Source organism: Lissotriton vulgaris, chromosome 6 (genome assembly GCF_964263255.1).
Source record: "Lissotriton vulgaris chromosome 6, aLisVul1.2, whole genome shotgun sequence".
In the NCBI taxonomy this organism is placed as follows: Eukaryota; Metazoa; Chordata; class Amphibia; order Caudata; family Salamandridae; genus Lissotriton; species Lissotriton vulgaris.
The window spans coordinates 1092274266-1092289116 of NC_141694.1; the positions used below are offsets into that span (position 1 = coordinate 1092274266).

Sequence of the window (14851 nt, forward strand, 5' to 3'; positions counted from 1 at the left end):
CCCCGGGAGATGCGACACGCATCGGCCCATCCGTGTGCCACGGCATCAGTGGTGGAGCACGGGTGGGCAGATGCGTCGCAACTCTTCTGGCGCATCGCTGCTGATTAGCAGAGATGCGCCAGAAGTAGTAAATCTTCTTTTAAATTGTTACTGTAAGAACTGCATTAAATGAAAAAAAAATTGTAATGAAACAGGTCTATTTTAATAATTTGAAAACTGTTTTTCAATATAATTGCAAAAATGATGTTCCCTGACCGGGAATCGAACCCGGGCCGCGGCGGTGAGAGCGCCGAATCCTAACCACTAGACCACCAGGGAGCGTGCACCTCCACCTTTCTACTTGGTCTTTTGTAAACAAGAAAGGGTACAGCATCTTTAGTAAGTGTGATGACAGTTTGTGGTTGTCGATAGCTGAGAATAATCAAACCACTTTGGTTGACCAATGTATCATTAAAAAAAATCGCATCACGTTAACACTCGGGTTTCCTAGGCTGAAAAACTGTAGTAAGCCAATCCTTTATTGCATCTAGACAAACCATGAGTATAAAAAATACGGCACATTAGACAGATTGTCTCAGGAGACTCAAGTAGTCAAAGTCAATAACTAAAATATTAACAGCGAACCAGCATCTCCGCTTTACAACTTCCATTTCTGGTTACAGAAATGTTTATGCTAATTATCCTAAAGATACATTTGGGTTTCCCATATATTATCCTACATAGCTGAGCTGAGTATCTTTCACACGCCGACAACACGTAACGGTGAGAGCTTGTAAAACACTAAAAAGTGATCATCATGCGAACAGAACTAAAACTTCTACAAAAATATATTAACCGGCATTCACATGAAACCCTTTAACTTCGTACAAGGCAGTTCCCGAAACAGAGCGTGCCACAGGTTTTCAGTTATTTGGAATGCAAAATACACCCGGTTTTATTTTAAAATGCAGATTAACACTGTATTTTTCCCTGACACCAAGTCATTTCACCGTTGTCTTGTATTTTAAGGAAACGATCAGTAGTTTAAAGTTAAAAGGCACAAATTCTTCACAAGTCTTAAATCTGTTTTTCAAAATGGACTCCGATAATTTGTTATAGACTGATTTCAATAAAATCGGTATTAGTTTGTGTAAAATTAAAGTCTGATATGAATAAAGATTTTGCCATTGCATGTTGCAAATGAGTTTTTGTGTTTTTAATCACAAAATAAAATACGGATTTTTGCATTTCGGAAGAAAAAAGACCTCCCCGTCGGGGAATTGAACCCCGGTCTCCCGCGTGACAGGCGGGGATACTGACCACTATACTAACGAGGAACTGCTACCTAACCTCTATCTGAGTAGCTCCTAGTCGAATGTTTCAATCCGATAGTACATATTTGTAAATGGTATTTATTTGTATATAACACTCGAATATCCCATTCACACTTTTGAAAAAACAACACTACCCCAAACATAGGTTTCAGTCTGACTTCACAAAACCGCTTTTAGCCTGCTAGTGCTCTTCAACTCCCGAAAGGAGATAGCAAGCTACCAACATCCCATGACGAAGGAAACTTCTTGCAGTGCTGGAGCGTAAAGGGGCGTCTCCTTCCGGTCTTTATGCCAAGGGCCCATCAACCTCTGTGGAGGGAGTTGCTGCGAGAGCTGCATTAAAATAATTCTGAACAGTTGTCAGCGTAATGTGAACACTAAAACTAGAGGAAGCAGGAAAAACCATAGTGCCTGGACAAAAGAGGATTTAAATGGCAAAAGGAAGAGGCGGAGCGAAAAAATGTCCTTCGAGCCGGATTTGAACCAGCGACCTAAGGATACCTGTTTTCAACTCTACAGTCCTCCGCTCTACCAACTGAGCTATCGAAGGATACTGAAAAATGGCCTGACAATTTTGTTCATGACAACAGCAAAATGCAAGTTTGCTGTATATGTTTTATTTTTATAAAGACTCAATGTTGTGTTATGTAAGTGTTTCTCACGTGCTTCGGTGGGATGTATGTGCATTTCCACGAGATATGTATTAGTTGTTTTTGTTCAATGGAGCATTCTGAATTTCCGTTGTTCCTACCGACAATCTGCATTCCTGATGCAGCTGTTCGGTGAGAGGGACGGAAGGAGGGCTTCTCCGTTGGTGTATTGGATATTTTAATAAACACCTTTATTCTACAACCCTGGATTATTTGGATTATTGAACTCAACACTCAACAGCTTCTTTAAAGCTGCAAACCCACAAATGGTTATTTATTTGTCTCTTGAGAAGTCATCAACTTTACAAAGGGCGTTCGATTGAAAACACAAAATTGAATCATGGTTATCATATTTTCAGAACGGAGATGCAGAGTTACTTCTGAAAAAGATTGAAATTGGGGCAACATTTGCAATTGTAAAAGAGTGTTTTTATCCTGTTTGGCTCTAGGTCTATTGGTGCTTTCAGTGTCAGAGACTGTCGGCGGGGCTGTATTTACGCTAGTCTTGGTTTTAGTACACATTTGTATCGGCGTATCCTTGTACATCTGAATAGACCTAATGGATACTTTCTTGGGAATGGGAAAAGTCATTGTTTATGTTATAATGTCTATTAATTAGGGCATGAGGGGGAGTTTCTGATCAGGGAACTCTCCATTCAAAAGAATGCACTCACAACAAAACGCCCAATCTTAGCCGTCATGCACGGCATCTGTTAACAAACAAGCATTGGCAAAGCCAACAGGCCTCACCTATGCGTGAGCTATTGGCTCTGTCAATGTTTTTAAGACACGCTGCACAGCAGCGCAGGCTGCTGTTCAACATGACTTAAAGTCACGAAAAAAAATGCTGTGACGCAGCCAGAGTCGACGTTTTCATGTTGCTTTTATTTTAAAGCCGGTGATAGCAAGGCGGAAGGAGAGGATATGGGAAATGCAAAACTAAGGAAGGGTGGTAGCGAAGGTATGGAGTACCAGACTGGAGCAGGGGGTAGGCAGAAAAAGAAATAGTATTCCACCCCTAGCGCGAGCAGCGAACGGGCACTGATTAAGTTCAATCGATCTGTGGTGGTCTGTCCTCCACAGAAAGGAACGGAAGTGATGCGTGGCCTATGCTGGCAAATTATGAGGCTGCAAAAAAGAGTGACTCTGACGCCAACCAATGTAATGTAAAGATGAATACACACAAAGTAGTGTGATAAGAGGTTTATTGACACCCAACAGGGAGGCAAGTTGTTCAAGCAAAGACCAAGTAATAACTGATCCCAACTCCCCACATCACATTCCACAGCAATGACATAGGTACATTCTTGGCAAGGAATGTACATTATTAAAGGAGAAACTGCAACACATCTCCCTTATTATAATAACAAAAACAAAAGAAATGAAAACAAGGAAAAAACAAAAGAACAAAACAAGAAAAACAGTACAAAAGAACAAATCACTTAGAACAGTAATCCTGAATATACAAAGGAGATCTTCTAACTCTAGTGCTTGTGCTGCGAAGAGAAACATTCTGAGGTAGGTGATTGGAAGAAACATTCTGAGGTAAGTGATTGGAACTTTTCACCACAAATCCGTCAGAGCCAGATTTCACAATACCATCCCCCTCCGCACACCTTGATAAGCGAGACATACTCCAAACATCTCCACCAGCAAGCATAACAACATTTTTCATGACCTTAACAATGCGTCTAGGTCCAAAATACTTTGACTCACCCTTGGGTGACCAAACCGCTTTTTTAATGTAAACAAAATCACCCACCTTCCAAGAAACACTCTTTGCACCTTTTAAAGACTCAAATCTTTGTTTGTACTTCTCCTGATAGTTCTCCAGCCTTTCATCTTTGAGCACACAACCTCTGTCCTTAACCGAAAGCCACAAAGGATTAAGCTTAGAACCAGCAATTCTACCTTTCAGTTTCTTGAAAGGTGATACACCAGTCACGCTATTTGGAGTGTTTCTGTGTGCCCACAGTTTTTCCCTGAGAATAGGTTTCAGCGGGAGCCTTCTCTCCAAAGCAGTCTGAGCACATGCTCTAATTAACCTATTCATGCTCTCTACTAGGCCATTTTCCTGCGGAGAATAAAGAGCAGTCTTATGATGGGTGATAGACAAATCTCCTAAAAAGTCAGACATTTCCTGGGAGGTGAACTGAACACCGTTATCCGAAACCAAGATGTCGGGAACACCTTCACAAGTAAAAGCATCTTTTAAAAATTCGATAACATTCCTACTCAAAACTGAACTCATGCACGAAGCAGATAACCATTTCGAAGTATAGTCAACCAGGACAACCACAAACCTTTCTGAAGGAGCCAAATTCTCAAAAGGTCCAATGATGTCCACAGCCACTTTGGACCAAGGACGCTCAGGTATAGCAACAGGGGAAAGAGGGGTAGTGCTCACTTTCCTTGACTTATCATTACCAGCACAAATACTGCAGTCCTTCACAACAGTTTCTACCTCTCGGTCTAACTCAGGCCACCAATAGGTTTCCCTGACTCTAGCCTTGGTGAGACTACGACCAAGATGCCCTTCATGTGCCAAATTTATAATCTTCTCCCTCATCCCAAACAGAGGAATCAACCTGTCACCCCTGAACAATTCACCATGGACAATGTTTAATTCATCCCTCACATTCCAGTACCCCTTGGCAGTATCAGGAACTTCCTTCAAAATAGGCCAACCATTGACCGTGGATTCCATTACAAAATTTCTGGCCGGGTCACTCGAAAAACTATCCTTCCATTCCGCTTCGTTTAGCGCAGATTCCCTCACCCATGAAACAACAGGTGGCTCAGGATCACACAAGACCAACCTATCAAGGGGTGATCTAGAGAGGAAATCAGCAGGAATGTTTTTGAGTCCAGGTAAATACTCTACACAAAAATTGTATTCCATGAGTACTTCAACCCATCTCCTGATCCTTGGAGTGGTACACTCTACATTCCTACAGGAAAATAACTGCACAAGAAGTTTGTGGTCAGACCTGACAACAAAAGGTAAACCCCATAAGTAGAACCTGAAATGCCTGATAGCCCAAAAACAAGCAAGGGCTTCACGTTCTATAACTGAAAAGCGCTCCTCTGCACCCTTCAGAGAACGTGAGGCGAAACCAATGACCTTCTCCGAACCATCCACCAACTGAGAAAGAACAGCCCCCAAACCACGTAAACTCGCGTCAGTGGACAGAATTGTTTTCCTGTGTACATCAAAATGCCCCAAAGTTGGCATCTTTGCAATCTGAGACTTAACAGCTTCAAAAGCTGATGAGCATTCTTTGTCCCAATTGAAAACCGCGCCCTTCTTTAAAAGCAGTCTAATAGGCTGCATAACACTAGCAAAGTTAGGGATAAATTTAGAGTAATATTCAGACAAACCATTAAAAGATTTCACTTGATCTTTTTTAGAAGGGGGTTGAGCTTGAAGAATGGACTCCGTCAGATCAATTTTGGGACTGATACCTTCCCCAGATATATTGTGCCCCAAATAAGATACCGATTTGACTCTGAACTTGCATTTCTCACGTTTCAAAGTCAGACCAGATTTCTTGAGCCTTGCTAAAACACAAAAAAGAACATCATCATGCCTGCCAATATCACTTCCGTACACAAGAATGTCGTCCTGAAGAATAAGACAGAATCAATTCCAGATAAAACATTCTTCATGATCCTCTGAAAACATGCAGCAGCCCTAGCCAGCCCAAAAGGCATCCTGATAAATCTGTAAGCACCAATAGGAGTCACAAACGACGTTAGATGCCTTGATTCCTCATCCAACAAGACTTGGTGATACGCTGCAGACAAGTCCATGACACTAAAAATAGTAGCACCACCCAACCTAGTCAAAATCTCATTAATATTAGGCAAAGGCTGCCTGTCCACCCAAATTGAACCATTTAGACTCCTGAGGTCCACACACATCCTAATCTTGGTGCCCTTGTCCTTAGGTGCCAAAACAATTGGTGCAAGCCATTCTGAGCATTCAATTTCCTACACCACACCCAACTTCAACAACCTATGAATTTCATCTTGGAGAGGTTTTATCATAAGATTTGGCACCTTCCGATCCTTGTGCACGACAGGTTTTGCATTCCCTTTCAAAATAATTTTATGCTAGAATCCTTTCAAAAGATCCAAATCATCACTAAACACCTCAGGAAATTTTTCAAAAATGTCAGAAAAATCACCAAGATGAGAGACCAACATGACCTGTTCAGGAGCATTGGGATTTAAGGTAATACCCAGGTTCCTTTGATGACGCCAGCCCAAAAGATTATCCCCCCTTTTCGCAACATACACTTTACCAACTGTTTCTCTACCCTTAAAAGTAATGGTCTGGATGGAGTAACCAATCAAATCAATCTTTTGTTTAGCATACCCAACAGGATTAATGTCAGGGGTCAAAAGCTTGATCTTGTCCCCTTCAAAATTTGAGAACCAGAATTTATCGCTAATAAGGGTGTACAATGAACCAGAATCAGCTAGCACAGGAACAACCTTGTTGGCAATGTGAATGTCACAAGAGGGCATGACCACAACATCATCATCAACTTGATTCACTCCGTTAACAACATCATCCTGTGAATCAGTAATGCAGTGAATAGAATCCTGAGAGTACTCTTCTTCATCATCTACAAAATTAACTTTGCTGTTTTTACACATCCTAGCATAATGACCTTTCTTACCACAGTTCCTACAAACAGTACTTTTAGCAAAACAGTTTGGGTAATTTGGTCCATGTTTTTCACTTCCACATCTGGGACATCTAAATTTATTTTCCCTGTTAAAATTGAAATTTTGTCTGGGTTTCTCAGTCTTTAAATATGGTTTCTCTAGCTTTGAAGGAATTTTACTTACAGCAGCCACACTCATTTCAGGTTAAAAAATTTGTCGATTCTCACTGTTAATATTAGAAACAGGATCAGACTGAGTAGGACCCTTCCTAATCTCTTTGACCCAAGTAGAAGTATGCTCAACACTTTCAACGATAAGTATGGCCTCCTTCAATTTTGGATTTTTAGACAAAAGTTTTTCCTGAATCTTCAGATCATTAGTGCAACGAACCAGTTGGTCGCGAATGAGAGAATCAGTTAACAGTTCAAATTCGCAAGCTTGCGCAAGAGATTTAAGAGCTGCAACGTAGTTTCCAACCCTTTCAGTCTTTCCTTGTGTACGCATAAAAAACTTGTGTCTCTCCATGACAACATTAATTCGTGCACCAAAATGGTTTTTTAAAGAGTAGTACACTCATTTCATATACATCAGAAGGTTCACCAGCACCTCTACCAATAGGTATGGGATCCAAACTATCATAGATGTTTCTTCCTTCAATACCTAAATTGTTCAACAAAACAGCTTGTTTCCTGACTGCAGAAAACTTTTCACCACCAATAGCCAGTAGATAAGAGTCAAAAATTGGCTTCCATTTTTTCCATGGCAAAATTGGTTCACCCTGTTCACTCAAAAACTGAGGCGGTTGGTTCATCCCACTTGCAGAAGAAGACATCCTGAAAAGGAAAAGTTAACTAAACAAGCTAACACAACAAATTAAAATAATGAAGGAAAAAAAAAATTGAAAATAAGGAAATGAAATCTGCTTTATTAATCTTTTGAAGTAAATAGTCACATAATCCACTGTACTCCTTTTTCCTGGCACACAGTACTGATTCCTTCAATATTCAACAAATAAAAAGATAATCTGTATTCCTTTTCGTTTTTTATGCTCTGCATACCTTTAAACAGTTAATCTTTACCACCTCTTTCCATTTTCTTGGTCGAATTCGCGCAGAAACAGTCAAAATGCACTTTGAAACATCCCAAAACTTGCCTCAGATAGGAAATGCGAGAGAAAATTAGAATATCCCCGCTAGATGCGTGTAAAACAGCATGCTCGTCACTATTGAGCATGCGCGTGAAGACAGGAGACTTCGTGTAACAAGCTGCGTGCGCGCCTTTCAGCGCGCCACATAAACAAAGATTGAGTATGCGCATGAAATCAGGAGACGTCGTGTGACGAGCTGCGTGCGCGCCCACTTCTCAGCGCGTCACATAAACAAAGGCAGAGTTCGTACAGCTCGCGGAAATGCGCCTGCTTCCCAACGCGTCACACAGACAAAGGCGCTTGAGGCACCGTTCATACAGCTCGCGGGGTATTTAAAAAATGCAGCGGAGATGGTAGGTACTCTCAAAGCAAATTATAACTCTGTACAATGTACTTACCAAAGAGTAGTTTCACTGCTTAGTCGCTGCTCCTGCTCCTCTCGTTGCACTCGCTTCAGTCGCTAAATCCACTTCAGATTTAGTTTTCTCTCGTTTTAAAAAATTTGCCGTTTCAGAAATTCCTTAATAACAAGTCACGCAGGGTTCTTCAACACCTGTTGGGTCCATCGTCGCCAGTAATGTAAAGATGAATACACACAAAGTAGTGTGATAAGAGGTTTATTGACACCCAACAGGGAGGCAAGTTGTTCAAGCAAAGACCAAGTAATAATTGATCCCAACTCTCCACATCACATTCCACAGCAATGACATAGGTACATTTTTGGCAAGGAATGTACATTATTAAAGGAGAAACTACAACACAATGGTAAGTACTGGAAAGAAAAGTGACGCTAAAGCCAACAAATGGTAAGTAATGGGTGGGCTCCAAGCCCTTTATTGTAAACAATAGTGTCTTACAAGCGAAAGCGCTTTTAGTCAATGCGCTGTTGCAGGCTCAACCTAAAAAGTTGTTCTTAAAAAGTGTAGGACGTTCTTATCATATATTCAACACCACAATGTAGAGAAAATAACTCCTGGTGACGTAACTGTGTGAAAGTAATTTACATTATTTGCAGAAAAGAAAATAGTTTCAAAGCAAGGTTATAGGACCATCCTTTTAGGTCTTGTGTTAGCCAAGCATTTTTGATTTTACTAAAATATATAAAAAATATACTTACTCAAACACTCCCTGACATATTGTATTGTATTGTAATTGCATTTATATATCGCTTACTACCCCTGACAAGGCGTCAAAGCGCTTTTCGGTGAGTAGCACGCTATTCTGGGACCCATAGAGGACTAGTGTTGAATTAGTATAGTGAAACATGCAAGTAAATTTTAAGTGGTGGATAGGGTAGTCACTTATAGGTTAGTCAGTTATTTGGATTCTGATTCAGAAAGATAGCAGAATCTTGAAGCACGCTACTCCGGAAACCCATGAAGGATTAGTGCTGAATTAGTATGGTTAAATATGAAAGTAATTTGAGTGGTGGATATTAGTCAGGTATTTGGAGTGAGAAGGGTAGCAGAGGGATAAAAGGGAAGAAAGGTTTGCATTCATGACGCACCTGTTCACCCTGATGGGTGTTGATGCGCTTTTCTGGCGAGTAAGACGCTCAATCAATCAATCAATCAGCAGATTTTGTAAAGCGCGCTACTCACCCGTAAGGGTCTCAAGGCGCTGAGGGGGAGAGGGGGGGTCGCTACTGCTCGAACAGCCAGGTCTTCAGTTGTTTCCTGATGGTCCACGGTCAGCCGTAGGTGTGTGGGGAGGGTGTTCCATGTCTTGGCTGCTAGGTAGGAGAAGGATCTTCCTCTGACGGTGGCGTTGCGGATCCGTGGTGTGGTGGCGAAGGCGAGGCTGACGGATCGGAGCTGGCGGTTAGGTGTGTAGAATCACCCCATCAGTTTTCTCCCCCTATCTTCCCAGTTCAGCCCAGTCCATGTTCATAAAGCGCGGGTAAACACTGTTTTCTAGTGTAATCAGGCGCTATATAAAAGGCTTTTATTATTATTATTATTATTATTATTATTATTATTGTTATTATGTGAGGCGACTGTTGAGGTACTTCGGGCCTGTGTCGTGGAGAGCCTTGTGAGCGTGGGTGAGGAGTCTGAACGTGATCCTTTTGTTGACGGGGAGCCAGTGCAGGTCTTTCAGGTGAGCAGAGATGTGGCTGTGGCGAGGGATGTCCAAGATGAGTCGTGCTGAGGTGTTTTGAATGCGCTGGAGTCTTTTCTATAGTTTGGCTGTGGTTCCAGCGTAGAGGGTGTTCCCGTAGTCCAGGCGGCTGGTGACGAGGGCCTGGGTGACTATCTTCCTGGTTTCGGTGGGAATCAATCGGAAGATCTTTCGGAGCATGCGCAGGGTGTTGAAGCAGGATGACGAGACAGCGTTGACTTGCTTGGCCATCGTGAGGGAGGAGTCCAGGATGAAGCCCAGGTTGCGAGCGTGGTCTGTTGGCTTGGGTGCGGTGCCCAGGGCTACCAGGAGTCGTCCCAGGCGGAGGGGGATGGTCTAAGGATGAAGACTTCCGTCTTGTCTGAGTTCAGTTTCAGGCAGCTGTTCTTCATCCATTCCGCGACGTCTTTCATCCCTTCCTGGAGGCTGGCTCTGGCGGTGGCTGGGTCGTTGGTGAGGGAGAGGATCAGCTGGGTGTCGTCGGCGTAGGAGATGATGTTGAGGTTGTGTTGGCGTGCGATGGCTGCGAGGGGGCTCATGTAGACGTTGAAGAGGGTAGGGCTGAGTGAGGATCCTTGCGAAAGCCGCAGATGACTTCGGAGGCCGCGGATCGGAACGGGGGAGGTGGACTGTCTGGGTTCTTCCATCGAGGAACGAGATGATCCATTTCAGGGCCGCTCCTCTGATTCCGGTGTTGCTGAGGCGCTGAATCAGGGTGCGGTGGCATACGGTGTCGAAGGCTGCTGAGAGGTCCAGGAGGATGAGGGCCGCAGTTTCCCCTTTGTCGAGCAGGGACCTGATGTCATCGGTAGCTGCGATGAGGGCAGTCTCGGAGCTGTGGTTTGCCCGGAAGCCTGACTGTGAGGGGTCGAGGGATCTGTTGGTCTCGAGGAAGGCGGAGAGCTGTCTGTTGACGTCCTTCTCTATAACTTTGGCTGGAAAGGGGAGGAGCGAGATGGGGCGGAAGTTCTTCAGGTCCTTGGGGTCCGCGGTGGGTTTCTTCAGAAGGGCGCTGAGCTCGGCATGTTTCCAACTGTCTGGGAAGGTGGCGGATGTGAAGGAGCTGTTGATGATGTTCCGGAGTTGGGGTGCGATAATGGCGTCGGCTTTGTTGAAGATGTGGTGTGAGCAGGGGTCGGTAGGGGAGCCTGCATGGATGGTGTTCATCAGGTGGGAGGTGTCTTCGGTGCTGATGGGGGTCCAAGTGCAGAGGGTGGTGGTCGGGGTCGCTGGTACGGTGATTGGGTGAGTGGTCAGCGCGCCAAAGCTGTTGTGTATGTCGGCGATCTTGCGGTTGAAGAATGAGGCGAGTGAGTCCCAGAGGTCTTGGGAGGGTATGATGTCGTTGTTGCAGGCGCTGGGGTTGGAGAGCTCTTTCACGATGCTGAAGAGTTCCTTGCTATTGTGGGTGTTGTTGTCCAGCTGTTCTGTGAATGTTGTCTTCTTGGGGGTGCGGATCAGTTGGTGGTGTTTGCGGGTGGCGTTCTTGAGGGCTGTCATGTTCTCTGCTGTCTGGTCGTGGCGCCAGGCTTTCTCAACGGTGCAACAGGTTTTCTTGGAGTTTTTGAGGTCGTTGGTGAACCAGGAGGCTTTTCTGTTGTCGGGTCTGTTGGGAGGGTTCTTCATTGGTGCGATTTCATCAGCGCAGTTGGTCAGCCACTGTGTGAGGTTGCGGGCTGCTTCGTTGGGGTCTGTCGTGTTGGCGGGGGGGTTCTGGCTGAGGGAGGTGGTGAGCTGGTCGGTGGTGATCTTGCTCCAGCTTCTGCGGGGAACCTGTTGCGGGTGGTGGTGGGTCATGGTTCTCCTGAAGTTGAAGTGGACGCAGCTGTGGTCTGTCCAGTGTAGTCCGGTGGAGTGGCTGAAGGAGATGTGCTTGCTGGAGGAGAAGATGGGATCCAGCGTGTGTCCGGCGTAGTGGGTGGGGGTGTTCACCAGCTGCTTGAGTCCGAGGTTGGCGAGGTTATCCAGCAGAGCGGCCGTGTTGCAGTCCTTGTTGTTCTCCAGGTGGAAGTTGAGGTCTCCGAGGAGGATGTAGTCTGTGGAGATGAGGGCGTGCGGACTGATGAAGTCTGAGATGGCTTCGCTGAATTGTATGCGTGGTCCCGGGGGTCTGTAGATGAGGGTGCCTCTGAGGGTGGTCTTGGGGTCAGTGTGAATCTGGAAATGAAGGTGCTCGGCGGTGGTCAGGGTGTCGTCGGAGTTGGTCATGATGCGGATGGTGTTTTTGTGGACGATGGCGATGCCTCCTCCGGTTTGGTTGACGCCATCCCTCCGGGTGATCTTGTAGCCTTCCGGGATGGCTATGGCTACATCGGGGGCTGAGGAGGCGTTCATCCATGTTTCTGTGAGGAAGGCAATGTCTGGTGATGTTGTGTCGAGGAGGTTCCAGAGTTCGACGGCGTTTCTGTGGACGGAGCGGGTGTTGAGCAGGATGCACTTGAGGTAGTTGTTGCTGGAGCTTGGTTTGGCGGGTGCGGTGCAAGTGCGGAGGCAGGTGAATTTGCAGGTTTGGCAGGTGAAGGGTCCGTGGGTGCGTTTCGGGGTGGCTCGGTAGCAGGTGGGGTACCGGCTGGCGTTGAGTGCGTGGAGGGAGGCGGCGTCGTAAGATCGTCGGGTGCGCTGGCATACTCGAGGTCCAGGGGTCCTGGCACTGGGCGCAGTCCAGGCGCGGACTGGCGCAGACGGGTTTGCCTTTGGCGCGCCTTCGGCGCACAATCGGTGCGCCCGCTGCGCGCAACCGCTGCGCGCAACCGCTGCGCGCAACCGCTGCGCGAACGCGCGGGCTCCATATGAGGCGAAGTGGGAGGGAGGAGCAGCTGGGAGGCGGGAGCGGGGCAGCCAATGGGGTTCCGAGGAGAAAAGGGGGCGGGGCTATGAGGGATCGGCGGCGGGAAACGGCGGCGGGAACGGGTGGGGTCACACGACCTAGGAAGCTAATTACAGGAGAGGGAGAGTGATAAAAACACGAAAGTGACAAGAAACACAAAAGGCAGCAAAGGGCACAGCGGAATCACAACCAGGAAGCAGTCACAGGAGAAGGAGAGAGATAAGACACGAAGGTGACAAGAACACAAGGCAGCAAGGGCACAACGGGGATCACCAAGGCAGTAGCGGGGAGAGGACGAGCAGCAGCTAGGGGTACCAGGCAAGGGCGCCCTACAGCAGGTGATCCGTGCGGCGTGGGGGGTGTCCTGGGAACAGTTCACACTCGCCTACGCCGCGCAGGCTCCATATGCTATTCTGGAACCCATAAAGGATTAGTGTTGAAAAATTAGTACAGTGAAGTATGATGTCATTTGAGTGGTGGATATGTTATTCAGTTATTTGGATAGAGAAGGGTAGGTTGCGGGATAGAAGAGTGAAAGAGGTTTGTATTTATATAGCGCTTGCTACCTCTTGATGTGGTTTTGAGGCGCTTCATTGGCGAGTAGCACGCTACTCTGGAACCCATAAAGGATTAGTGGTGAATTAGTATAGTGGAATATGGAAATTGAAAAGTGAACATTTTAATCTGTTATTTTGATTGAAAGGATAGTGGAGGGAAGAAGAATGAGAATTTTTTGGAGGGATATCATAGCAGTAGGAGGAGGCTTTTGGATATGTAAAAGGGTTTTTTGAGGGAAAGAGTCACAGGGAAGAGTTTATAAAGGTTTGTTTTGGGGGATCGATGTAGTAAAAAGAAGTGTCAGATGATGCAAGGAGGGTTAGAGTAGGAAAGAGTCTAGAAAGGGTTATTTTGGGGGTCATAGTAGTGGTATGTGGTTTGGGATAAATGAGAGAGTGGATGTAGAGGATATATTGATATATGTATAGGGTGAGAGATAGCTTAGTGCTTTGGAAATAGTAGTAGAAAGAAGTTTGAGATGAGTCAGAGGTTGGGCCAGAAGATATATTGTGAGAAGTATAGGCTGAGAAATAGGGTAGTGAATTTGAAATGTTTAATTGAAAGTGATAAATATATAGTTCCATAAGTACATTTAAAGTATATAGATGCATAGAGGTGGAAGTATATATAGATTAAAGATATTGATAGAGGTACAGGATGAGAAATAGGGTAATGCATTGGATATGCTTTTTCAGGAGAAAGGTAACAGACACACAGATCCAAGTACATGGAAGGTACATAGATACACAATGGAAGTAAGTACATGTAGACCAAAGATGATTTTTATTTATTTAGTTATTTATTTATTTAAATATTTATATAAAACATAATTATTCTACATGTTTATACAAAACCGTACACAAAGATAGGTACATATCTATAGTGAAAAGAAATGCTTATTTACAGAGAAATATGCTGTAAATGTGTGTTTGCTTATGGTGTTTATGTGGGGAAGAGCCAATTCTTGAGTAGTTTTCTGAAGATAAGGTGGTTGTCAGTGTATCTTATGTTGGGGGGGAGGTAAAGAGTAACATTGTTTGGCTGCTTGAACAGAGAAGGATGTGCCACCCATGTTTTTTTTCTTGTATCTTAGGATTTTGAGGCGAGATGCCCCTTTAGAGCGTAGGTTCCTTAGTTGAATGTGTTTGGTGATTTTATTCATGATGAAGAGTGGTCTCATTCCATGTATTGCTTTGTGGGTGATACAAAGTAGCTTGAACGTGGATCTTCTGGCAACCGGTAACCAATGCAGGGCTTTTAAGGCAGGTGAGATGTGGTTTCGCGGTTTGATATGCAAGAGTAGTCTGGCAGCCGAGTTCTGAATCCTCTGTAGTCTTTTCATGGTTGTTCAAGGTGATATGTGGTAGAGGCTATTGGCATAATCAAGTTTGGACAGAACAAGGGAGATGGTAGCTTGGACCTTGTGTGGAAATCCCAAATGAGGGAAAATTAGTCGCAGCGTTTTCATAGTGACAAAGCTTGATCTTGCTAGTTTGTCCACTTGGGCATTCATCGACAGCTTGGAGTCCATTGTCACTCCGAGGTTTCTTACTTCCTT

General features: G+C 44.8%; 3 non-coding genes across 3 annotated transcripts; all 3 read right to left on the reverse strand.

Moving 5' to 3' along the window:
- Positions 1 to 246: 246 nt before the first annotated feature.
- Positions 247 to 318, reverse strand: TRNAE-CUC (transfer RNA glutamic acid (anticodon CUC)). Its single transcript has one exon. It is a non-coding gene; the product is annotated as a tRNA-Glu (tRNA).
- Positions 319 to 1244: 926 nt separating this feature from the next.
- TRNAD-GUC (transfer RNA aspartic acid (anticodon GUC)) lies at positions 1245 to 1316 on the reverse strand. Its single transcript has one exon. It is a non-coding gene; the product is annotated as a tRNA-Asp (tRNA).
- A 460-nt stretch (positions 1317 to 1776) lies between these two features.
- On the reverse strand, positions 1777 to 1863 carry TRNAY-GUA (transfer RNA tyrosine (anticodon GUA)). Its single transcript is given in 2 exon segments — positions 1777 to 1812; positions 1827 to 1863. It is a non-coding gene; the product is annotated as a tRNA-Tyr (tRNA).
- Positions 1864 to 14851: the final 12988 nt, after the last annotated feature.